Below are 26,599 nucleotides of genomic sequence, written 5' to 3'. Positions count from 1 at the left end.
TATAAGTCCTATCTCCAAATACCGTAATGTTGTTGATTACGGCATCAACATATGAACTTTGGAAGAACACAATTCAGCCCATAGCATGTAACAGTGGTTACCTTTTATTGTTAAGGCATATTTAAGATCTGTTTTGCCTCTTAAACTGTAAGCTCTGACATAGTAAGAACTCAGTAATTACTTTTGAATGAGTAAAAAGGAATAAGACCTGGTCTCTGCCCTTAAAAACAAATAAATCTAGCTCATTAATTAGGCATAAGTAAAACTGGTTATAATATAGCATAGTAAACTTGATTATAGATAATTGTATGAACAAGGTACCATTGGAAAGAATCATTAATTTGTTAATTCTGCCCTGGATGAGGGTGAAGATGGGGTGGGAGTCAGAGTCAAGGAAGGCCTCACAAAGGAGGTGATATTTGAGCTGGGCTTTAAGAGGAGAAGACTTCTCTATTGCTTTGACTATCTCTATAATTTAGGTATGCTTCCAAAAAAACAAATCTGTAGTGGCTCTTAAATGTGTATTTCCAATGAAATACTGGGTTGTGTTGCACAGGCTACTTCCTTGGGCTTATAAATCCACACTGTACAGCATAGTAACCACTAGTCACATGTGGCTGTTTAAATTTAAGTTGATTAAAGTTAAATAAAAATAAACATTCAGTTACTCAGTAACTCTAGCAACATTTCAAGTGCTCAATAGCCACATGTGACAGTGCAAATTACAGAACATTTCCATCATTGCAGAAAGCATGCTATAAACAATGCATTCATTCATCTAATAAATTTGTATTAAGCATCTACTATTTGCCTGATACTGAGCTAGATGATGGTGTGCACAAAGAAAAATATGACAAGATTTTGGACTTCACAAAGCTCACGCTAGTGAATTGGCCCTCCTCTGTTTCTAAGTGGTTCATGATAACTTCCATTTGCTTATTTTTGTAAACTTCAAGATTACTATTTCTAGAAATGTGTAGGCTGCTTGTAGCTTGTTGAATTGAAAGTTTCTCAGATGCTCAGAAATCAGAAGCATGGCTATGAATGAAACTTTGAATAAATCCATCCCTTACTAGGTACTCATCCTATAATGAGTACCATGGAAAATACACAAGAAATATAAGATAAAATATCTTCCTTCTATGAGTTTATAAATTAAATGAAATGTTGAATGTAAAATGAATTTATAAAACATGAATATATTTCTATTACTAAAGAAAAATTGGGGAGACCGGATTCACATAAATTTAATGAGTAGAGAATGATAAAAGACAGTATACAATCAAGTGCTGGAGTATATAATATAAACTTATAAATCCTATACAAATTCAGAGTTGAGAAAGAACTACATGAAATAAAATGGTCAAGAAAGACTTTGGGAAGGAAGTGATGATAGTAGTCAGGAAAAACTATGTTACAAGTGATGGAAAACCAACTCAAACTTTCTTCCACAAAAAAGGGGGATTTATTGATTTATGTAACTGGAAAGTTTAGGTGTGGACTTCAGATACAAATGCATCCAGGGAATCAAAATGATCACCTCACTCTGCTCTCTCTCTCCATCTGTCAGCTCTACTTTCCTCCATAGTGGCTCTATTCTTAAGAAGGCTCTTTCCTCATGGTAGCAAGATGGCTACCAGCAACTCTAGGCTTACATCTCACTCATTCAGAAACCCCAGTAAGAAGATAGCCTGTACCTCTAAGTCATTCTGTTTGGGTTGTATTATTATCTGTGAACCAATCTCTTAGCCAGGAGAAGGCAATGCTCTGATTGCTCTGATTGGTCAAGCCCGTGTCAAAACCTCATCGCAGAAGAGGAGGGGGGAGGACTGAGAGTTGGGTAGGTGTAATCCCACAAAGAAAATCTTGGAAATGTATTAAAGTAAGAACAACCAAAAACAAGGGAATGGAAGTTAGATAAATAACTAAAGTCTAATTCAAACCAGGCCTTGAGGAGAATATCAAATTTCTTCCTTCCTCTGATAGAAAGGTGAAGTGGGTGTCCAAAGAAAGAGAAATAGAATAAAGACACAGAGACAAAAATGAGTGTGCCATCTCCAGAGAAGGAATTCGGTTTCATCACATGGGAATTTATCAGAGAAGAGATTTTATGCATTTGGCTTTGATTTATCATCTTTAACATACCCTGGGCAAAAGCTTTCTTAGTCTTGGCTGATCCAGTTAACACAACACAAAGCAGAAACAGGACAATAAGCAAATCAATTGGTAAAATTCATATCTGCCCCTTTCTATCTGATTGCTTGCTTTTCTACTTGATGTTTTCTATTTCCTGACTTGTATGTGTTCCCTGAAGTTCATATAATCAATTAGTGCGAATGTTTCTCACCAATACTGCCATCCATCCTCTGACTTCCTAGATCCCAAAAAAATTTTATTTTTAAATATAAGTTCTTAACATTTGGGATCAGCCAAACCCCACAGCAGTAAAGCATGACACATGTCATCACAGATTAACCTTAGCATATTGGGCAAATTGTCAGAGCTGCCAATGTTTCTCAGGAGCTTCAAGAGTCTAGTTCTGTTAATGGCATTGGATACTTTAGTGAGGCCTATACAAAACACATAAATATCTCTATGCCTAAATTTGTGCTATAAAAGGCATCTCACACAGCCCGGAATGGTGAGAGCAGTCTGCTCCAGACACAGAAAATAAGGGGGTTCATGGTCTGTAGAAAATTTACAAACAATAAGAAAACAGACTAAAAGTCAGTCTGCTTTTTATTATCACCATGAACCTACATTTTAAGCAATGTCAGGGATAAAATGCTCCTCTGGGAAAAAAATTCTTTGATTGATCTGTTATGATTTCTCAACCTCGCCACTATTGACATTTTGAGCTGGATAATTCTTGTTAGGGGGTGGTGACTGTCCTGTGCATTGTAGGATGTTTAGCAGGATCCCTGGCCACCACCCCCTAGATGCCAGTAGCACATCCCTCCCCGGTTATGACAATCAAAAATGTCTCTCAACATTACCAAATGTCCCCTGGGAGGCAAAATCACCCCTGGTCGAGAACCACTGGTCTAAGTTCAAAACAATTGCAATGATTACTATTAAGATTTAATAATATGTATTTTATTACTTTTAATAATAATACTTATTTCTGTTACGTCATAATAAACATTACATTGGATAAGGAAATTAACTCGAAGAACGTTCCGTTATACACTTGGCCTTCGACACACATGGATCTCTCTATGTGCATTCATTTCAAGAGGAAGTTCCTAACACTTTAGAATCATTTGAGCTCGCTTTTGGTAGAGTTAGTATCTCCAACCCTTGTGCTTCTGCATATTTCGATATTTAAATAGTAGCTTCAAAATAAGCAATGATAGCACAATGATTTCAACAGCAAAGAAACTGCATCTGAACTGCTTTGATACTGTCATTCTATGTGACTAATGGAATTTTTTATTAAAAGAGTGAAACCGAGGGAAAGCTGTAATGTATTGTTCCTTAGGTATTTGGATTCGGTGTTTTGGTATACTTGGTTTGGTATTTTCGTGTGGTAAGCGGAAATTTTAGTTGATAAATGAACTATTTTACTGAATTTGAATGATACATTTAAAATTAAAATTTATCTTTAACTTCTCATTGAATTTTTTAATTGTTATTACACTATAACATTATTACTTTATTGTTTACTATTGCAGCACACCAATATGTAGGTATAAGTTTTTCCCTTAAAAAATACATTAGTATAGGGGCCAGCCCAGTGGCACAGCAGTTAAGTTCACGCCCTCCGATTTGGCCGCTCAGGGTTCGCTATTTCTGATCCCAGGCGCAGACCTATACATGGCTTATAAAGCCATGCTGTGGCAGCATCTCACACATAAAGTAGAGGAAGGTGGGTGTGGATGTTAGCTCAGGGCCAGTCTTCCTCGGCAACAAGAGGAGGATTGGCAGCAGATGTTAGCTCAGGGCTAATCTTCCTCAAAAGAAAGAAATAAAGGAGGGAAGGATGGAAGGAAAGAAACAAACAAAGAAACATTAGTATAAATGAAAGTATTAATCTATTACCTTTTTCTTTATAAACATAAATGTTATAAACTTCCACTTATAAGATAAGTACTATGGATGTAATGCATGACATAATGGTGACTATAGTTAACACTGCTGTATGGCACATTTGAAAGTTGTTAAGAGAGTGCATCCTAAGAGTTCTCATCACAAGGAAAAAAACTTTTTCTTTTCTTTTTTTATCTATATGAGATGATGGATGTTAACTAAACTTATTGTGGTAATCATTTCACAATATATCTAAGTCAATGTATATTGTGTTGTACACCTTAAACTTACACAGTGCTGTATGGTAATTATATCTCAATAAAACAGGAAAAAAGCATTAACCTATTACATTTTTCTTTTTGTAGTGTAATATTTCTTTTATTTTTTAATATTTTACTGGCATGATTACACATAAAAAATTAAAAGAGTCTAAATAATAATAATCAATAAAACAAAATTCTCACTCTCTTGGCCATTAATTTCACTTCATTATCCTTGTTGAAAATGACTTTGTCCTATAGAGGAAGGGGATATTAAAAGTTATCTTTTCCAGGTGTCGAATATGCCAAGTTTGCCTCTCTTTGGCAGAAAACAAATTTTTCTACTGCAAGGTCTTTTGCGCTAAAATGGTGGTTCTCAACCAGGGCCAATTTTGCACTCCTCCCAAGGGGACATTTTACAATGTCTAGAGACAAATTTGCTTGTCACAACTAGGGAGGGAGGTGCTACTGGCATCTGTGGGTAGAGGACAGGGATGCCACGAAACATCCTACAATGCACAGGACAGCCCCCCACAACAAAGAATTGTCTGGCTGAAATATCAATAGTGCTGAAGTTGAGAACCCTGGCTAAAGCCATGATTCCCAGAATTATACAATCACTCAGAGCTCAACAAATATTATTGAGAATGTACGGCCCAGCTAAATTAAATGCTGAACGAATCGGACCCTTATGTAACAAAACACTCCAAAATCATGAATTTCTACCCGCCCTGTGAGGTTTGTGCCATTGCCTATATTCTCATCTTACTGACAGTGCGCATCACCCCTGTGATGGGTTTTTTGAGGCAGGGTTGAGAAAGGAAGGACATTTTATCGCCATCATCTCTCAAACCTTCTCTAAGCCAACCAGGTAAAGAGTTAAATTTGGAAAAGTAAAGGACACTCCAAATCCCAAAAGATCTTGCCTGTATTTGCATAGAAAATCTAAAACCATATGCAATCCCTGTGACAGTCTGAATCCAGAGTAAAAGAAACTTGGAAGTTTTAACAACCCAAAGTAAAAATTGTAATTAGTATTTCAAAAATATCCCTATTCCATGATTTTTATAATCCTCCAGTCTTCTATGCAGATGAAAAGTAAAATTCAAATTATCTACTCATTGAACCCATAGATAATTCAGTGACATCTGTAACCTAAAACAAATACTTTCCATCTGCTAAAAAAAAGTAATTTAAATTGAAAAAAAAGGAAGAAAAAGGCAAGGGATAAAAGCTCTATATTCTCCTTGAAAAGAAAAGACGCTCTTTTTGAATAGGAACTAACTAGATATAAAATCCCCTTGATCTGGAACCAGGTACGTTGTTGTCTAGATAAACTCTTTTAGGAGCCAGTAGTGAAAGCTATTTCATTTTCAGTTTAATTACAATGATTTACTCATTAAATGGAAAAGTCTCTGATAGATATCAGTCCTACATACCAGTCCCCTTTCTGTCAGGAACCAGCTTACAGCCAATTCAATTTTATACCGTCCAAGCCTATTTTATTAGCATATTATCAGTACGGGTTATTCAGTCAGCCAGCTGTGCTTTTTGAGTAGATAAAATGACATCATTTCTCCTGTTGTGGATGTTCCCATTTTTACGCCGATGAAAGCAGGGTGGGGGGTGGGGGGATCATGAGGTTGTGTTTCCATCTCGTGACCATATTAATGTTATGAGCTCAGATTCTTGATCTTACATGGGATTTTCTGACAAAGACCATCTGAAATAACTTAAATATAAAGACATAAAATAGAGTTACCAAAAACACATGAGGATTTGAAAACATGTGGATACATGAATAAACTGAACCTGGGACGGCCAAGTATTTCATTACTTCTTATAAGGCTATGCTATGTTTACAATAATGACTTTTTTTAATATGCTACCGTTGAACTTTTTAATATGAATTTCTAATTTAAAGTAAATCAGCCCCAAATAATTTGTGCTACAAATTTGATTAACCCTTTTCTGCACTGAGGATCTTTCTACAGCAAGAGGAGCAGAGACAGACTGCTAAAGGATAATGAACGTTATCTGGGCTGAAGTGTGGCTCCCCTCCAGCTCACCTCCAAGAACAAGAGAGATTTACAAATAAGTTCTAGCTAGATGTGATCTCTTTCTCATACATCATTTGGGGTGTCCAACATACCGCACTAATTCTACATACAATGGAATGCAGTTTTGATTTGTGCTTCATCTTCACTTACTGGATGATAGCAGCTGTCTAAATTTGTAAACCATTAGAGATGCCATCATTAACTGCTGGATGAGCTTGACTTCCGATTCCAGAATGGTTTAGAGCCATGTGATGCTGAGAGGAAATATAGCAAAAACAAGAATGGCTGGAAAACCAAAGATCAGATTTCATGCTTTTCTCTGTATTATGATCTTCCCTCAAAGTTGGCATCTTGGCATTTATAGCTTCTTGGCACCCTTTAATATAAATAAAGCTTTCCTATTGACAGCTTCACCCAACATTCGCAAGAGGAGATATTTTGAATGCCCTTTCCAATCACCTAGAACGATAAGATGGGGAATTGGCCTGGTCTTTGGATAATTTAAAACAATTTTGTATTAGCCAGAATAAACTGGGCTATGCCACTAGTTTACTTGCCATTTGTATAAGGCACAATATGGTACAGGAAGCGCTACCCCATCCTGTAGCTATGCCATATTAAACCCATGGCCTCCAAAGTCATTGCAATAATAGCAAAGAGGAATAGAGGAAGCATCTGAAGTCTTTACTGACTCAGGCAAGAAAAGTCGCACATCACATCAGCTCCCTGTCCATTAGCCCAAATTAGTCACACAGTTCCACTCTAACTGCAAGGGAAAGTGGGAGATCGTAGGAAACACACGGATGTTTGTTGAGTACTATCTCTGCCACAGTCATTTCACTCACACATTCTACTCATAGTCATTTTGTCATTCTACTCAAGTATCTGGGATGCAAACCCCTGCTATTGAATTTTAACTCCATTTTGCCTAGGTCCAACAGGTATGGATAAATTTCCGTGCTCTTGTTAATCGATAAAAAAAAACAGGAAGTAATAAGTAAAGTTTGTTTTGAAGGGAGCCAATCGTAGTCAGTTGAGATGCTTGATCCAGTAAATCTAATATGCAGTACATGAATAGCTCAGAACATGTCTCAAAAATGCTTTGATTCAAATCCAGGAAACCAACACACCTTGCCTGCTGATATGAGGCAACCATTTTGAAATTGGCTAAGGGTATTAATCCTTAGGCTGTCACGAATGCCTACAGGCTGCCTTCAATAACATTGATTTGGCTGTCAAGTTAGGGTAAGATGTCAACATCTCATACTACCCAATTAAGGTTTTAGAGACATACTTCTTTCAAAGAAACAAAAGGTCTGTCTCTTCTTGTGTCTCACATACCTCAATGTATGTGGTGTACAACATCATATTATAGAGATACAAATAACTGTGGAACATGATACGGCTGGGACACAGATTCCACCCAGTACAGCACACATGCCACTGACATGGCAGAAGCTGCCCTCATTAGTACTGATGTACAAGGATAGTAGTGGCACATTTTTTTGCTTTGCAACTTGGGTTGTCAGACAGTAGTCTCTCTCAAATTTTGCACATATAACAAAAAATATTCTACCTGAAACCCTCAAACTTCCTATAATTCTTTGAATTATAATGAAATCTAAGCATTGGCAACAGTCATGTAGAGTAACTGCCAAATGGGAATTGGTGCGGTCCTCTATTGAGGAGAACTTCTGACTTCTTAGCCCATTTTGCATGGTTCAACAGCCATTAATAAGACTGATAGTAATAGGAGAGTCATCCTGCACTGTTCGCAATTGAGACCAACCAAGACATCCTTTAGCTGTTTGCAGTAGCAATGGTTATCATGTGGCTTTGGCTGTGTTTGAATCTTTTGGGATTTTTTTGCAACTTCAGGACTGATTTGAATTTGAATTTTCAAATACATAAAACTGACCGGTTTTGTGGGATGGGAAATTCAATATGAATGAGGTGATATCCCCCCAAATTCCTTTCTCCCTTTCTTACTACACACATGGCTTCTCAGCTAGAGAGAATATTTCAAAGTTTCCCCAGCAGAAGAACATGGATACATTATTAAGTTCTTGCCAATGGGATAAGAACATAAAGGATGTGTGCAATATCTGCCTCACTTGCTTAAAAGGCAATTGCTTACCCTGGACTCCTCCTTTTCTCTCCTTTTCACGAGATGGAACATAGATATGCCAGGAACCCATTTTTGACCACACAGTTTAGAAAAGGCCCTAAGAGATGGCGGAGAAACAGGATGGAAGAAATCTTTGTCCCCGAATGAACTTCTCAAGCAGAGAAGCCTCACCATCGTAGCCTAGCCAGACTTTACTTAGGAAATTAAACTTCTATCTTATTTAGGCCACTGCATTTTGAAGGATCTTTGTTAAAACAGCTTAATCTTTACCTTTCCTGCAGCATTGGCCTCCAGTGCTCCACGTCACCTCCGCTTGGCCCCCTCTGATTGCAGCAGCAGCCTGCAGTGGACAGTTCCGTGTGAGCTCAGATCCATCTCATGGTGACAGCATCCCCTCAAATGCGTGCTGTGCACCTTTCTAATCCTTGCATCAGGGCGTTCATCAATGCCTCAGCAGCCGTCTCACACCACACACGACCCTCAAATAATGGGAGCCAAAAGGCCGTGGGTAAGCAGCCCAGACCCTCTTCCTCTCAGGCAGACAATTCTGGGAGGATAAATGGTTAAGAGAACTAAAAATGTTTAACCCAGAGAACACCCACTAGAACCCAATAAAAAGCGTTAAATATTTGAAAGGTATGTATAGAAGAATTCAATGAAATTTATTCTGTAAGATCCCACATAGGAGAATGAAGACGAAGAGGTAGGAGATGTAGTGAGCAAGATTTCAGTTCACTATAAGTAAGGACTTTATCAATTCAAAGTTGTTCAAAGTTAAGTTTCTAAAGCACATTTTTGATATATAGTGACAGGTTGCTTAAAATCCTCTAACGACTCCCGCTAGCTGCTCTTCTGACCAGGCAGACAAGGTCCTTCAGGATTTCCCTCTCCTGCCTCTGCTTCTCCTGCTCCCAGCCTCGTCCCACCTCCGACAAACCATGACAAACTACTGACAGTTCTTCTAACCAGCCAGGCTGTTGGATCACTCTGCCGGTCTTTCTGCCCTTTCCACTTTACTAGCCATTTGTTCTCCTCAAGCCAGATCGGGCATTGCTTCCTCTGTAAAACCTTGTCCGACCCCTGCCTCACCCCCACTACATCCACTCACACGATAATTATTCTCTCCTCTGTACTATCTGTTCCCTTCACATTCTCCTTTTTGCCCTTATTGCCCACACTGTAGCAGAATGATCTGCTTGTATGTCTGTAAACTCTCCTAAACCGCAAGTTCCTTAAAACCAATGACAGTATCTTAGTCATCTCTCTGCCTGCATCCCTTAGGAAGGTGCCTGGCACATCATAGGCACTCAATTATTTGAATAAATGAATTTAGGAAAGAAGGAAAGAGAAAGAGAGAGAAAGAAAGGAGGGAGGGAGAAAAGGAAGGAAGGAAGGAAGGAAGACTTAGAGTTTTTGGCAGGATAATATAGGGAGAACTGAATCATTGTGAGTGGTTATTCTGACTTACCCCTAAGGTTTCTTCCAACTCTGAGTGTCTGTGATTCCAGAAAAATTGCTAGCTGCTCAAGGCTAATTAGACTTATTTAAATGAAAATTAGTTTAAAATATCATTCATCCTATAGGGAGGACACTTTATCTCAAAATAAAAAGGAATTTTATCTCCTGTTAACATCTTAAATTGCCTGGTTACACCATTCAACAGTTAGTAAGTGAAGACTCTAACTTTTTATACCATTTAGTACCGAATGTTTCAGAATAGAAGTAGGTGATGTGTGTGTGGTCATGTGTGTACATATATGTGCATGCACATATCTATGAGTAATACACATTGTATTCCCTGAAGTGCTGCAATCAGATAGAGAATCTCAACCTTACGAAACGAATAAAGGAAAATTGATTGCTATGGCTTAGCTAAATCCTCACAGGTACAGAATTGTGAAGCTCGTTTATTAACACCATTACATCACGGCTCTCCATCTCAGACTCAGTAGGTTGCCGAGCTAGTTCCAATCTAACAGATAAACACAGTTGCTGTTCCCTGCTTCTCATCGGCATCTTGGTTAAGGTGTAGCAGAGCTCTGGAAGATCCTCATTAGGGGCAGCTCCTCCGACTCTTTCTTCAGTCACTGTTGGCATGATGGGCACACCTAAGCCAGGGAGCCACAATAACAAGAAGCTATCCTTTACCTTTGCCCACATGTCCCGCTAAAATTCTTTTAACATCCCACTATCCTCTATGGTGGAAGAGAATCCAGAGATGAGGTACAATTGTATTTTACACACAGCTTTGCTGCTCTGTACCTATTCTAAATATTGTCATGTCTGCGTTGCAATTCTGATGGTAATAATTAAAACTGGGCCTTGGCAAAACTGTGAAGATATGAAAGTCGTACCTTTAGCAGCCCCCTTTTGAGGGCTTTCTTCTTTCCCTGTAAGTCTTAGTATCCTTTAAGTGCTTAGTATCCTCATAATTCTTGGTTGTCCAGGGTCCTCCACATGGGCATTCTCCATTCTCTGGAGCATCTCATAATCCCTGTCTCACTCACTCACCTTAAAATTTATCTGTACTGAGGACTAGTCTTTTACCACCTTTCAAAATGACTAGGTAGATAATCTGATCAGTTAATTCACGGGTCAAGTTAATGGATGATAACAACAAGGGTTCGATCATGGCTTCACCACTTCCCAACTGTGTGCTCTAGGGCGAGTTATTTAACTCTTTTTTTTGCCTCAGTTTTCTCATCTGTAAAATGGGGATAACAAGAGCACCTATTTTATAGGGCTGTTGTGAGAGTTAATACATCTAAAGTGGTTAACTACAGTGCCTGGCACATAGTGTGTACTCGATAAATGTTAGCTATCAATAATCATATTTAGGAGGGAGATGAGTGCTCGGTCAGAACTTCAGATCTTGTGGAAAATTCCTTGGGAGCGATTTTGGTGGCCTATATTTTAGCACATATTCTGCCTGCTTCATGAGGTGGTCCTTAGTGGTTCTCTCTGCACGGTGGTACAATACAGAAAGACCAATGAGAGAATGTGAGTCCTTCTACACAGTCGGAAGTAAAGCTCTTTAATAGGCAAGTATTCTCACCAAGGACGTCCCTGAGAACTAACTCACTCATTAATTTCCTAAAACCCTTGTGTCTTGTGAGAAGTTTTAAAAAAATGCCTTTGCCTTTTCTCCCCAGCTTCTCTCAAGTGATGACTATTGTCCTTCATCGGCCAAGGCTACGCATTTTGACATACCTTATCAGACAAAATGGTGTTGCTGTGCTTGTCCTTATACATCTTAATGACTGGTATCAAAAATCCCAGGAAAAATGTATTATGGCACAATGTAATGTGCTTAAAGTCATTTTTCTTTTTCATAGGGATCATTTCAGTTATAGAAAGTGTGCTTTTTAAATATATTAAAAGAAATTCAGACAAGTTTTTAAATCCTGTTATCTCTGTAATGACTTAGTTTCTAGACAAAATTGGCATCCTTTTAAAAACTTGAATTTTTTTCTTCAGCTCCTTTCCTTTTTCATAAATGTAGCCTAGAAGATAAATCTGTTGTATGAAGCCCCAGACTGAAGGCAAAAAGAAACTACAGGAAGGAGGTCACATAGTTTCATATGATAAAGCCAAGATAAGAGAGACATCAAATCACTCACGTCTCTTTGCCACTGATGTTTGAACTTGCCAGTGTAGAAGGTAATAATGCACACTTCTATCTTTCTAATAACTTCCTATCTTCCTAATAACTGCCTGTTTAATGGAGCTTCAGTTGTCTGCTTATGCTGGTCCAATTCTATTCTTTTCTTTTTAAACTTTCCTAGTTTTTGCTTTCTGCGTTTTTTACAGTCAATTTTACACATTCATTATTTTCTTTTTTAAAAAATGTTTGATTGAACGTTATGTTAGTTTTATGTTTCCTCCCCTCCCTTCCCAAACTCAGACACCAGCCCCTTTGAAGTTTCTTGAGTGACCACATATGGCCAGAGTGATTTCTGTCGAGAGCTTAAAAGCACCATGCGTAAATCATCCCCTATTTTCTTCCCACTCCCTTTCAATTCAAAGTGTATGCTCTCTCGGCAACTCAGAGTGATGCATTTCAACAGAGCACACTTTATAAAATGGCTGTTAGACCACTTAGATTTTATACGGAATCATGTCTTAAAAATTGGCCAACCCTAGGTACTTCAGAAGGAAGGTTATATAAAGCATGGTCCAAGTAATGTCATTGTAGTACGTCATGGAGTTAACTTCATGGTATTATTATCTTCAACTAAATGTTTCCATCCGTCCTGTTCCTCAGACCATTTTCAATTATAAACTGCAAGGTAAAATTGTAATTAAGTTCCATCAGTAAGCGTTGATTAAGCACATCTCAGCTCTTTAAACATACTGCAAACATACTGGAATACTGAGAATATGCATTTTCTTCCTTGATTTCTCTTCCTGTTATTGCCTTTCCATGTATCTTTGTGATTTATAATCTCTGAGTTATTGAGCTTCTGAATGTGGCTACTGAAATAACTACAATGTTCGGCTAAATTGAGAGAAAATCGAACTTTTTTCCAAATTGATTTTCTGAAACAAATGGCCAAGGGCAAAATTTGAAACTTAAGCAAAATCTCATGTATTTCTAAACAATTTATTCTTTGCAAGTACAGAATAACTAATCACTTTAAAACTAAGAAGTATAAAAATTAGTCACTGCATAATAGGTACAATTGATTCTCCTTATTTGAAGATTCCATATTTGCGAATTTGCCCCCCTCCTAAAATTTATTTGTAAATTGTAACACAAAATCAACACTCACTGTACATTTTCTGTCATTTGCAGACATGTGCACATTTTCTGTCATTTGTAGACGTGCGCAGTAGTGACAAATTTGAGTCACTGAGTGTAGGTTCCCAGTTGAAGTCAAACAAGGCACCACTTGGCCTTCTTGTTTGAGCTCTCATACTATAAACAAGTGTCCTTTTTGCTGTCTATTTGGTGCTACATTTTCTATGCTTTTTGTTGGTGATTTTGCTGTTTTAAATGGCCCTCAAGCATAGTGCTGAATTGCTGTTCAGTTTCCCTAAGCAAAAAGGCTGTGATGTGACTTGTAAAGAAAATACATGTGTTAGAGCTGTTGGCTATGAGTCCAATGATAATGAATCAACAAAATAATATATTAAATAAGGTACATTTAAACAGAAGCACACATAAAGCAAGGTTATATGGTGATTGACTGATGGAAATGTGGTGACCAGAGGCCCACAGGAACCTAACCCTACATTTCCCTTAGGAGCACTGGTTCAAAACTTTATAAAACATAACTACTGCAAATAATAAGAATCAATTGTATTTTAAACCCAGGTTTAGTTAGAACTTCCAAGAAATCAGCTATATAAATAAATTAATAAAGTATCTTTCTATGCCAAGATCTCTGGGTCATAGGCCCTTGGACTTTTCCATAAAAGGAGTACTGAAATTAGGTCGATTTATTTTGATGAAGATAATTCCTTGTTTTCAGACAATAAAGATGCCTGTGATTAGTAAATACATCTCTAACAATGCTTAAAGAGAACATTTGAAGATTCTTAGTTACTTCTTTTATTCCGTGGGTAATAGCTTTATGACATTGTCAGCTGATCCAAACACATCGATACATTGTCAGCTGATGTTCCTCTTTGAATTGCTCACCTTGATGTCCCTGTACTGCCTGAACCACATCTTGGTGTCTCAGCTAAGAATGCCTGTCTCAGTTCTACCTGGAAATCCACCACAGGTACTTGCTGCTGCTGAGATGGCTTTGGGTACAGCTGACACTCCTGGTCTCAGTGAGGCTGTCATACATTGGACTTGGACTTCCATCTCTGGTGGTTCATAGTCATCTCAGGTGTAAGCAGTCCCTGGCCTGCTCCATCGAGCCAGCGGCTGCTCCTCAGACCAGAGCCTCAGGCATCTCCAGCGGCCGCTCAGCTCTCCTTAGTTATCTTATAAAGAGTAACACAGCAACAGTGAATATATGTGATTAGGTTACCAAAATAATTGTTGCCAAACCTTATAACCCCAAAGAGTGAAACAATTTTTTAAAAGTCAGGCAGCAAAGAGATCTTCCTCTTTGTCTATTTTCTGAAATGCGTATAAGCTACTGCGTGAGATAAATGAGGCCAAATGAAAACATAGCTAGATGTGATTTTGTTGTGGTGGTGTGTTTGGTTGTTGTTGGTCCTCCTTGGAAGCCAATTCTATTTCTTGGGGTAGGAAATGTCTTAGGTACAACTCATTGCTAAATAATAAAATGAATACTCTTTTGCTTTGAAACAATTTATTCTGACTAGCATCTCAATTCCTTCAGCACCAGATTTACAATCCATGCAAGTCTACGATTCCTTTGACAAGTGACTTGGGTTACAAGCAAACAAAGCAACTCCGTTGGCAGTTGAAGGGCAGTGACACACCCTGAGTGAGAAGGGCTGTGAAAAGAACAACCCGACTACTTCGATCCTTCTATAGGCAGAGCACCATCAGTGTTGATTAATGTGAGATTTATTGACAGGTTATGAACCAAGGAGCCAAGAGGGTAGCCAGCTGGTCACTGCCTAATGTTTAAATTGCAGCACCTAATGATTTTCCCTCTCCTCCGGCACATTTCCTGTATTCCCATTTTAAGTCACAGCTGTAATACACTTTCTACGAGTAACCTTCACCTACTCTTCAACCATCAGAAAAGCTGCTTATTTGGCACCAAATCTAGGTTTCTTTCCCTAAATTTTTCTTGGCTTTAATTCTTCCCATTATGCCGTTTAAATAATAGATATAATTAGTGGTTCCATAAGGCTTAATATTTAAAGCACTTTGACAGTTGTTAAAAAGACAGTCTTTACCACATCCATGAAAGGTAGGCCAGCGCTGTTCTGTGATCTACCCCAGGCACCTTCCTGTCAAAAATAAAAACTTTATAAACTCCTTTTAATGAAGGACCATATTTTGTATATCCTCCACAGACGAGGGTGTAAGTCCTGAGGACTTAATCCGTGTTGAACGGTTACTGGGACATGTGCTAAGGTGCAGCTGAGCATATGCTACTTCCAACAAGCACTGGATCTTCTTTTATTAAGCTTGTGTGTAATACATAACACATCTCCATACACACCTGGGCAATCAAAAGAAAATTGATGACTATGAGTAAGGGAAGTAAAATATACTCCCTCCTGGATTCAAAGTGATCATCTAATTGAGGCAAATTACCTTATCCAGGATTTGCTTGTAATAGAAAATGTAGCTCCTAAAAGGCTTAATGATACTGAATTGGTACCCTTTTGAACTAAATTACTTCTTCAGAGAGCAAAATGGTCTTCCTGGAAAAGGTAATTTACCTTAAACATATGAGCACTTTACCTCAAAGAAAGAGTACCAATTTACTCTGGGAACTCCATTCGTTAGTTGCCCTCCGCCCCCACATGCAAAGAATTGGCCATTAAAACTATTTGCTGCTGTTTATGAACTTCAAAATAGAACCGGTGTTTTCCTCCTTAAAGCGGCCATATTGGAATGCTAACTCTCTGAGGACAGGGATCCGCTCTCAGTGGGAAATTTAGAGTGTGGAAATTAAAATAGTATGCTTCTAGAAGGTTTGACATTTCATGAGAGGAAATTTCTTCATCGCTGTGCCTCTAGCAAGAAGGAGGTGAAAATGACAGATAATCCTTCATAGGTAAGGCCTATTCGTGGGAATGGCCCACTCCTGCTCGTTGAGTTCATTGTCTGACCCCTTACAAAGCAGCAATAGTCCAGATTCAGATAATCCCCTGGGTTAGCCTTCTCTAAAACAGTTTTTATAAACGCTAATGAAGAGCCTCCCTTGATTTCACATATTTTGTATGGTAGACCAACGCTGTGCCCCAACCGCTGTTTTAGACATGATACGTTTCCTACAAACATTCTCAAATACTCTTAGGCTGTGGATTTACTATTTGGACGTTATTTTTTTCTTGATCTTTAATGTGGCACTTCTGCATATTTTTAATGAGCCGTCCCCAAATCTTCTTGTTACTGTGGTTGTTTTCACTGTTGTTCTTCAGAAATGGAAGGGGCAAGGGCCAGAGAGAGGTAAATATCATCTATATTTATTTCTTCACAATTCAATATCTACAAGTATTCCATTCCCATCTGTGGTATTCATTCCAAATTTGTCCAGGTTAGGCCTTGCTTTTTGTCTCTCTACCATATCTCCAACCTGGCAAGTCTTTGTTCTTTGTAGCGTTTGTAACTTAAAAAAACTTAATTCGATATCAGCTATGAATATAGTTAACATCTCTCGATCATTAATAAGCACGTTAAACAAAAGGAGCCTTTTGCCAGATGATGTAACACCTCCCTGAAATCTCTCCCCCTATATTGTTGATATCTGAGACTATTCTGACATCATCCTATATTTTCAAGCCACCTGATATTGTTCAAATGAACTTTATTTCCTCGGCACTAACAGATGATTCACTGGTAATCATTCCTTTGTCAGACCTTTACAACCTGGTGTTTACCACATTCTGGTTTCTTTGGGCTGCCGATATCAAAGCTTCTCTCCTTTTCCACCTCCCAACACACTCAACAGAGACAGGCCTTCCTCATACCCCCACCCCACCCCCCCCCCCACCCCACACACTTCACAATGAGCTTCAGTTCAGAGCGCCGCATTTAATTTATGACCAATGGGTTTCTGTTTGTTTCAGTGAGCCCATACATTATTAACTGTAATTTTTGCCATAGTTGAATGCATTTTTTTACTTTGAGGGCCACTATTTTGTAATTGTGTAACTATAGCCCACATTTACCCCCAAAAAGCAGAATTTACCTTTTTCTCCTTTTCGACCTTGTAAATTTTCAAGAAGGCCTGCTAGGTAACAAAACTTGATTTCATTGTACATCAGGCACATTTGCCTTCTCCACTGGATTGTATCTTTGAAATGGTCGGGCAATGCAAAAATCTACCACACACGTGTTTAATTCATTGACTGACCTTTTAAAATGTAGATTTCGTCATTAAACTAACAGTAATGCAAACCTTTAGATATACAGTACAACAATATTTAGACCTATAATAACTCTACACAGGGAGCCATGGTTTAAAAGCACAGTTTTGGTCTTAAATTGATTTTTCTCTCTCTTTTTGCTTCCAAGTTCCACTCTACTTTTTGTGTATCTCTCACTCCTGAGAGATGAGGCAAATTAACTCCTTATGCTTAAAGAGAGCAGGAGACTAGGAGAAAGGAACTATTTTTCCAAAATCACTTTTATTGATTGTGGATCTGAGTCACTAAACTGACTTGCTGAGGTGGGAATTGTCACAGGTTGTTCCTAGAACCCCTCCTTCCCCCACCCACTGCACTGCCTACCCTCAGCACACACCCAGGCCCTGGACATTGGACAACTTTCCTATCCTGTGTTTTACAGAGACTAATTCTAGAACTGTGAGCTTCTTGAGAGTTGGGACCAGGTGAATTAATCTCTGTATCCCTAAGGCCTAGCACAAGGCCTGAGACGTGTGGGCTCGCTGAATAAACATCCGGACAGGGATCAGTTAAATAATTCATTGAACTTTAAATTTTTCTGATGCTCTCACACTTTCCTCTGATTTTAAAACTACAGTTAAGGGTGAATAGAGGGCAAAGCCCCACAATCACACTGGCCTCAATCCCCTCAACTTTTAATCGGTCAAAACAGAAAAAGACAAAATTCTCAGAATATTAAGAGGCACCAGTCCTGTTAGTCCTATGTTTACTACAGCATTACTATCTAAATAGAATACGCCTGCATTAACATTTCCCTCAAATTATTTGTAAAATTCCAGACTTCCACTCAATGTACTAAGGTCAATAAGTTACTGAAAAACATTCTGATAAACATACTGATAACCATACTGATAACCAATTGTTTATTGATACTGGCAGAAAAATAAAGATAAATAGACACACTAAAATTTATAATCATGCCTTCTTTTAGGGGCTCTCCATTTATCAGACAGCATCAATAAATATCGCTCTACAGGTACAACAATATCCAGGCCTCATCAGAAAAAGATTTTTAAAACATCCTCACATTGACAGGAAATGACAGACACACAAAAATGAAAACTAACTTTATTAGAAAAATAATTGCAGTGAATCTCTGTAATTGGATGGCTCTAAAAATCACCATAGTTTCAATTACTCAAGGATTGTGATGGAATTTCACCTCGTGAAAATGCAAGACATTAAGCAAATTATTTATTTCTTTTAAATGGTGGGTAACACGAATAAAAGTATTACTATGTTATTTAAATCTAATTTAAAAACATAATTTACATGATGAAAATTGCTCAACTTCTTAATCAGAGTCACTCTGGTGGAACTGCTTTAATAAAAGTTTCTTTTTTATATATAATTTAGCTTTCCTATTAGAAAATGAATTCTTCTATCTCCAAATTACAAGTTGGCTCACACTTTTAACCTTTTCTCCCATCCTGAAGTTTGCCTGAGATGGAGCGAAGAGGGTGCCGCCTGATAACCCCATTGCCTTTAGTTTGCATTTGTGTCCCCCACAATCGTCAAACTTGTATTACGCTAGTCCCAGATTTAACACCATTACCACACAGTGAGAGAGGGCGGAAAGAAAGAGGCGGAACTGAGAGTGTTCCAGGCTGTTACCCTTCCCATGGCTTCCCATTCATCAGAAGGTACCCAGCTTCCCTCAGCTTCTTCCTACAAATGAAATTCCTTCCTCATCACCAAGGAGAAGTCAGGGCAACACGAACAAGATGTGCAGCCTCAGGGAAAAGAGAGGAGATATGCAAACTAAACAGTCTTCTTGTAGATATCATTGGATCACATCCATTGTTAATACCAACCCCTGACAGGATGAAATTGCACGGATTAGCAGAATCAAGAATTATAGTTCTCCAAATCATTTTAGGTCATATGATCAAATGGTTGAAATGTACCTTAGAGACCATTTCATCCTACCATTTTATTTTGTCAACAAGGAAACTGAGACTCAAGGAAGACAAGTGACTTGACCAAAGTCACATTCCCTGTAAATGTCTCACCTCGAACTAGAACCCAGTTCTCTTAACTTCCGGCCCGGTACTTTTTCCACATTGCCAACCTGGTTACAATGAACAAAGCAGAGTATGTCAGCGCCATCATTTCAACAGCACATTCATCCTCACCCGCTCCGGCCCCTCAAAAATCTCATTTGCATATCCATTCTCTATTCAATATATATTTACATTTGAGTGTACTTTATAATATAAAAGATTTTTCCCTAAAACTTTTATCATTTTTTTCTATTAACTACTATCAGTCTAACTTTTGCCAGCTTCACAGTCCCTCTGTTCCCACATGTCACAGTCACCTGATCCATACCAGGCTAGACTGTTTGACTGCCCCGCAGGACTGACAGAGCTTGTAACATTCAATGCCTAGTGTCAAAATTCATAGTGACCTGTCCAAGGATATTGTTAAAAGAAATGAAAGATGATGCAGCAATTCAGTTAATTAAAAATACACTTGTAATGAGTTTGAAGGAAAAGTAAGCATTTTCAGACATGAGGACAGTAAAATATAGATGCTACAGGACTATATGCAAAACTACTTAATCTTATAAATATGTCATTTTAATTCCAGCTAATGGATATGGACACTTTAAAAAATGTAAGGGAACTGGACGTTAATTGATAAACTCTGCCTCACCAAAGTAGGGCATCGCATATAGGATTCTAGGCACTGTCTCGATTTTACATATTGTGTTAATGAGTATATAAAAGGCCTATTTAGGTTTTCATTTAGATGTTTTATTTAGGATGGAAAATTAGATTATGTATGTAATAAACTGCCATTGAATTATAATTACACATAAATCATCAAGATATGAAGTTTTAAAAAGTCTTATCAGATAATGTAAGCAGAACAGTAACAATAAATAATACAACAATGAGAAATTGTAATTGCCTTGAATTGTATATTAAATATATCAAAACTAAATGACTATATAAAACTAAGATGCTTAAATTTCTCCCTTTTTCTCCTCTATCTCTCCCCTTTTTCCTACTCTCTATCTATAATATTCACTTTATAGGGTGTCTGCCAATCCCATGACCTCATTTCCTACAGCCCCCCAACAGGAGTGGGCCCCAGCTGCTATATGCATGCCATGTAACTGATACCACCTCTCCCTTGGAGCCCAAGGTGATTGGACGTGTGGAAACATTTAACCTAAGCTGGGCTTGTTTTTCTTCTGGACCTGCCCCTAAGCCGTAGCTGATCAGATGAGGGTGAGCATTTTACCTCAAAGTGTGACAACCAGATTCTTCTCCTAGGAATTTGGATTTATGACACAGAGAGGTGGGTCAGCCTCTGCTGTTTGTGTAAATCGAGAACATAGAAATTCAGAAGCTGCAAGGAGGCTATGTTTTTGTATTTGCTGTATTCGCTGACGCGATGAAAGCTGCTCTGGAGAGAGAGAGGGGTAAAAGAGAGCGAGAAGCTTGCCAGGTTCTTGACAGTTTTTCAGTCATTGTTTCCAGTTACCCGTGAGCTTTCTACCTCAGATTTCCTTAAGATAAAGATAAATTCCCCTTTTTCACTGAAGCTAGTTTTAGCGGACTTCTGTAACTTATAACCAAGCACACTATAACTGAGACCTATTTCCTCTTTTTCCTTTTCCTCCTCTCCTTTTCTTACAAACATGCAAACACACACATATACACCGATTTAAATTATAAGGCAAGAATGCTAGATCTCCATATACTGCGTGACTTTGAGCCCCTATCCTTTGCCACATGATACCTTTATTCTTTTCATCAGCAAGAATATTTCTTAGGGATCTATAAAAACAACAAAAAAGGAGTGTTGGGGATCACCTGTCTCAAAAAGATTTCAACACATTGTCTTATTTCCCCTCTCCTCACTAGCTTCTCTCTTAATAAGGAATCACATCTCCTGATTTAGTCTTGCTGATATTTCTAATTATTCACAGAGCATATCTATTTATTGAAATTAATAGCATCCAGTTCCAATGTGAAGATTAAATAGATACCTTGAAGCTGTGTCTTCTTAGTTAGCTATGAGCTGCAATGTCGCCATCCATCTTGATGTTAGCAACATGTAGACAAAACATCTTAGGAATGAACCATGTGTTTCACTTTTTATTCAGCTATATAATTACAAAGATCGGAAGTGCTATGCTGTGTTATAATTTGCATGGCACGTAGACATGGTGGGGTTGGTTGGTTGGTTTTTTACTATCTCAGCAATTGATTATTAAATGACCAGATCAATATATTGTGTAGTCATCAAAGGTAGCTGAAGTATAGGGTCAACTATGCTGTCATCTGTGAGTGCTGTTGTTGGCTTTTCCAATACTGTGGATTCAACTTTTGCTGTATTTCGTCATACACACTTTGAAGATATTAACAAAATATTATCTCAGAAGACAATTACCTTAAAATCGTGGAAAAATTAAAGCCTTTACCAAAAAAAGCTAAATAATATCAATTTTGATTTTAAAAAATATGGAAGTTCTAAAAGAGAGAGGTCAATCAATTCACGGGGACAAAAGGACTAAAAAACCTCAGTCAATATCACTATCTCTACTTCCATAGTCCATCTGGCAGCAAGGAGGTACTGAGCACCTGTGAGCAATCTACACATGTATATTGTAAGCTGCTATATATGGGACTCTGTGCTTGTTTACGTGAGAGATGCCAAACGTAAAAGATACAGTTAGAACTTGTCCAAAAGGAGTTTAGAATTGACTAAACTCTAGAAAGACATATTCAAATTAAGCCATGTGAGGAATATTTGCTAAGCGCCAAATTATTTGTAGAGATAATCAGTACAATATAAATCCTAAAAAGGGAAAAAATCATCATGGTCTCAAGTAAGCAGGAGCGACTTCTAGGTGAAGCGTGACTTAGGTCCGTCCATTCATTCAACGAATTATTATCGTGCCTAGCATTGTGTTCAACTGTAGAGTCACACCTGAAAAAATAGATAACATTGACAGAGAGGAAGATGAATAACGTTTCTAACAGAGGGAACAGCAGAAACAAAGGTACAAACAAGGGGAATATGCAGAGCATATTTTAGGGACATTGGTTAAAGTCACTGGCTTCTTATATGGGAATCGTGAAATATATTTTGAAAACTCGTTTAAAGCTAGAAATAAAGGATCTTGTAAAGCAGGCTAAGGACTTTGGACTTCACCTGTAAGGGAAGTGACAAGCCACTTGAATAGCAATAACAAGCAAAATTTAGAGCAAGAACGACGTATTATAGAGTTTTAGGGAAATAAATCTGGGGGTAAAGGGCTGATTTCAGGGTGTAGATGAAGTTGAGAATCAACACAGAGATTAATTTGGAGATCATTGCAGTAGTCTAAGTGTGAGATGATAGGGCTGGATTAGGAAGTTAGAAGGAGATAGAAACATGAAGAAAAAATTTTGAGAGGCAAGGATTCTAGAGATATGATTGGGTGTGAAGGAAAAGGAAGGAAGAGAAAATCAAAGGTTTCAGTGAGATTTGAGGCTTAGGTGGCTCAAAGAAACTGATGAGTCAAGAGAAGCTAGTTTTAAGGAAATTTGTGAGTTCAGTTTTAGGTACACTGAACTGGAGACAATATGGAGCCATCCAAATGGAATTATCAGCTGGATTAATAAACGATGGAGATGGTAAGGCTGAGAATATAAATTCTGAAATCATATACATAAAGTATCAGTTATTATAGAGTCCGATCCCCATGCTAGGAGACGTTGGGGGAAACGGAGACAGCAGACATAGCTCTCCCTTCTAGAGCTTTTATTCTTGGTAGCATGTTAAACGCTACCCTATGCTGTACAGTGCTATAAGAGGTTCAAGAAGAGAGAAATAAAGGTAGGCCAGAACTGAAGGCTTCTTGAATGAGGTGGCACTTGTGTCTGGACTAAAGAAAAGCCTGTACAATTCATGAGGTTTCTCAGCATACCAGTGATGTTAACAATAACCATAATTATTTTATGATTTAATTTTGATAAATCAAATAATAATAACAATAAGGTCTCTTCCCAACCAAGAAAGTGAGTCTTTCTTCATAAGCCTAGACCCTGAAGATGGTGGAAAATGAAAAGAGAATGTGGCAATGAACTTAATGAAAATTAGGCACCAGTCTGAAGTGCTGGATAGCACTTTTTCTCTCCCTTTCTTTCTGGTTTCCATGACTCTGTTTCTGAGAAAGCTCTTAGGGCCTCTCTACAGAAAAACATGTAACTCTCTTAGCTTGTGATGTGGGATAAGAAAACAAAAACACTGAGTTGCTCTAAAGGATGAAATAAGTGGCTGAATGAAATTTCCACTACTTTTAGCAAATATGTTAGAGTGTTTGCAAAGTACCACGCAGGGTTAGGAGGAGGGAGAGTCAAGGTGAGCACATATGGCAGAGACACAGCCTCTGCTCGCAGAGGAGCTTGTGATCTGGTGGCGATGACCCTCCATACACAAGACAAAGTACAGAGGATCAGAAGGGAGGTAAAGGCAATTCTGAGAGTTAGGAATCCAAGTCCCCATGATAGCGTATGGAAGGGTCACTTGTAAACCCTGTTCCAGTGGACAGGATTTAGCCAGTCCCAATTGGCAAGCCATGTAAAATTGTGTTGGGTTTATCAGTTCAAGAAAATGACTTACAAGCTGTACTCTGCATTTTGAACACAAGCATTTATTTCTAAATCAGTTGCAGATTGAAGAAAAATGTAAGTACATTGTATGTCAACTATACTTCAATTAAAAAGATGTAAATGAAGAGCTTCTTTTATTTTCTAACTTAATTTCAGGTGATGTCATGATTCAAAAGATCAGAAATAGTCTTAAAAAAAATTCTTCTTAACTCACATTTTACAACTCTAATATTTCAAACGAAGAGTTGGATGAAACTAAGAAAGAGAATTCAGTAGCTTTTTGGCTGGAAAAGCTTGGCACTCTTCCATGACTTGCCTGCTGCAAGAGCCAGAATTTGATTCAGGAGGAGCCGAAAGCTTCTCCATGCTGCTCCGGTGGCCCAGAGATTCTGGCTTCGGACAGCACCATCTGGACCAGTGTGAACGACAAAGTCAAACCTCCCACGTGCATTTGCCTTACTGGGCCAATCAACTTCAAAGCAAGGGCACAGGCTGCCTCTTTGGCTCCATCAGTTTTCCTTCTTAGTGGTGTGGATCCCTCCAAGGTACCACGGCCATCACAAAGAGAATAAGGCAGCTTTTCCATTGCCGTATGTTGCAAATAGTCCCATTGTGAGTTGCTATTTATCCCATTTCTTGGCAGCTATAGTTACTCAGCTTCCTGGATCATCTTCTCCTCCGCGAATCAACGAGCTTTCCTTGCATATAAATCCTAACAAGTGTCTTCTTTGGCAATTCCTCATTAGAGGAGGCTTTTCCTGATTGTTTTATAAATGGGGCGCATGTGGCTGGGAGCCGAAGCTGAGCTCCACACACTGTATTGTATCCCAAATCTCGCTTATCACTTCAGTCTGTCAGTTATTTTAGTCATTCCTGCTTTTCTGTTTCACTACCCTTGACAAAATCTAAAGTTCTGAAATCATTGCAATGCATTTTGAAACCCAAAGAAGAGGTCATAAGCCTGTATAATAATCTATGCTTCCATGTTTCATATCTCCAAGAAAAGCTGAAGACCATCTCTAACGCCACTGTTGTTTTGTTTGGGCCCAAGTATTTCCACCTAAAATCAAGCTGAGAGAGGAAAACAAACTATTGATACTGTTGCCTGTCCAGTGCAATGGATGCCTGCTGATGATGTTTTCTTGTATAGTAAAAATAACATTTTTTCTTTTCTATACCCCAACTTACTAGGCAAACACAAATCTATTCCCAAATAAAGCAAAGGTGGTGCTGATGATCAAAAGTGACATCAGCATGCAACCTGCTGATTTGAATCAATTTCCAAAATACCTGTGCAAACTTCTTATACCTCGATCGTTCAAGTGTGGACTAGCCCAGCTAGTTTGTCGGTCTCGCAAAATGAGATACACAGAAGTATTTTGAGGTCCTCATATTGTCAGCATTTAGGCCAGAGAAAGCTCTAAGGGGCTTTCTGCCCTCAGTTTATGAAATTGAATTTTAAAAGATAAAATAAAAAAGGCTGCCTGTTGGGTTTCTTAGTTGAGCAGATTTTCTAAAAACTTGAGATTTTATTTTTAACCCTATTGAGCTGTTTGTTCTAGATTGGCCAAAAATGCTCTAGTCAGTACATAAGTGGCTTTAGCAAATAACCATGACAATTTGGGACTAATGCCAGATATAATCACTTTATAAGAATGAAGTTAATAGGAATCAACACACAGAGAAAAGTAACCCACTCTGAGTACAGGTTTGCAGATACATTACGTACATGGAAATACCCAAGGCTGGTTTAGGTCACTAGTCCAGGATGTGCCCTCAGGATTAGGAGAGAACTCCAGACGGTTGTAATCTAATTAATTGCATTGTAATTTCTCTGAAGAATGTGCCCATACTATATGGTAGCTGCCTGCATGGAGTCTATAAAAAGGAGAATTGGATAGAAAGAAATTGCTTGTGTTAACTAACTCTGTCCAGGAAAGACAGGCAGTATATGTTGCAATAATGATAATGATAATTATGGAATCATAAACATTATCATTTATTGATGTCTAAGTGACTTAATATATGTGAGGCACGTAGAACAGTGCCTGGCATAAGTACGTATTCACTAAGTGTAAGCTATAATTATTATGAAGCTGTAATAGTAGAATAAAGTACTCTACTAAGAAAGTTACAAACTTTAGTTTAAAACTAAAATCTAGAGCTAACTGCAACGCTATTGCTGTCCTCACCAACCTACCCCATCCCCGCCACACACCCAAATACCAGTAAAAGCTGGTCTTCCACCATCCGTCTAATTGAACAAGCCAGGACTGGCACAATCTTGGACACCACCTTCTCTTTCACTCTCCAAATCCCAACCTGCGAGTTTTCTTGATTTGATTTCATTTCGTTAATACGTCTACTACATACTCATTTTTCTGTACCTCCAGCGTCAACACCCTGGTCCAAACCACCATTTCCCCTTCCCAGACTATGCAAATGGCCTCGTAGCTCGTCTCCTTGTGTGCCCCCTTTTCCTCTAGCTAAGCA

The 26,599-nt window shown here is 38.3% G+C and overlaps 1 long non-coding RNA gene across 1 annotated transcript in view; it reads left to right on the top strand.

The window, feature by feature from the left end:
- LOC103562939 (uncharacterized) overlaps window positions 1-26,599 on the top strand; it is a 51,879-nt gene that overhangs the window by 364 nt on the left and 24,916 nt on the right. The window contains exon 2 of the long non-coding RNA XR_011535782.1: window positions 8,759-8,985. This is a non-coding gene — a long non-coding RNA (uncharacterized lncRNA). The remainder of the gene's footprint in view (window positions 1-8,758; window positions 8,986-26,599) is intronic.

The sequence above is a fragment of the Equus przewalskii genome, chromosome X, assembly GCF_037783145.1.
Source record: "Equus przewalskii isolate Varuska chromosome X, EquPr2, whole genome shotgun sequence".
Lineage (NCBI taxonomy): Eukaryota > Metazoa > Chordata > Mammalia > Perissodactyla > Equidae > Equus > Equus przewalskii.
Note: the sequence above shows the minus strand (reverse complement) of the source record. Positions and strands in the feature narration are given on the sequence as shown.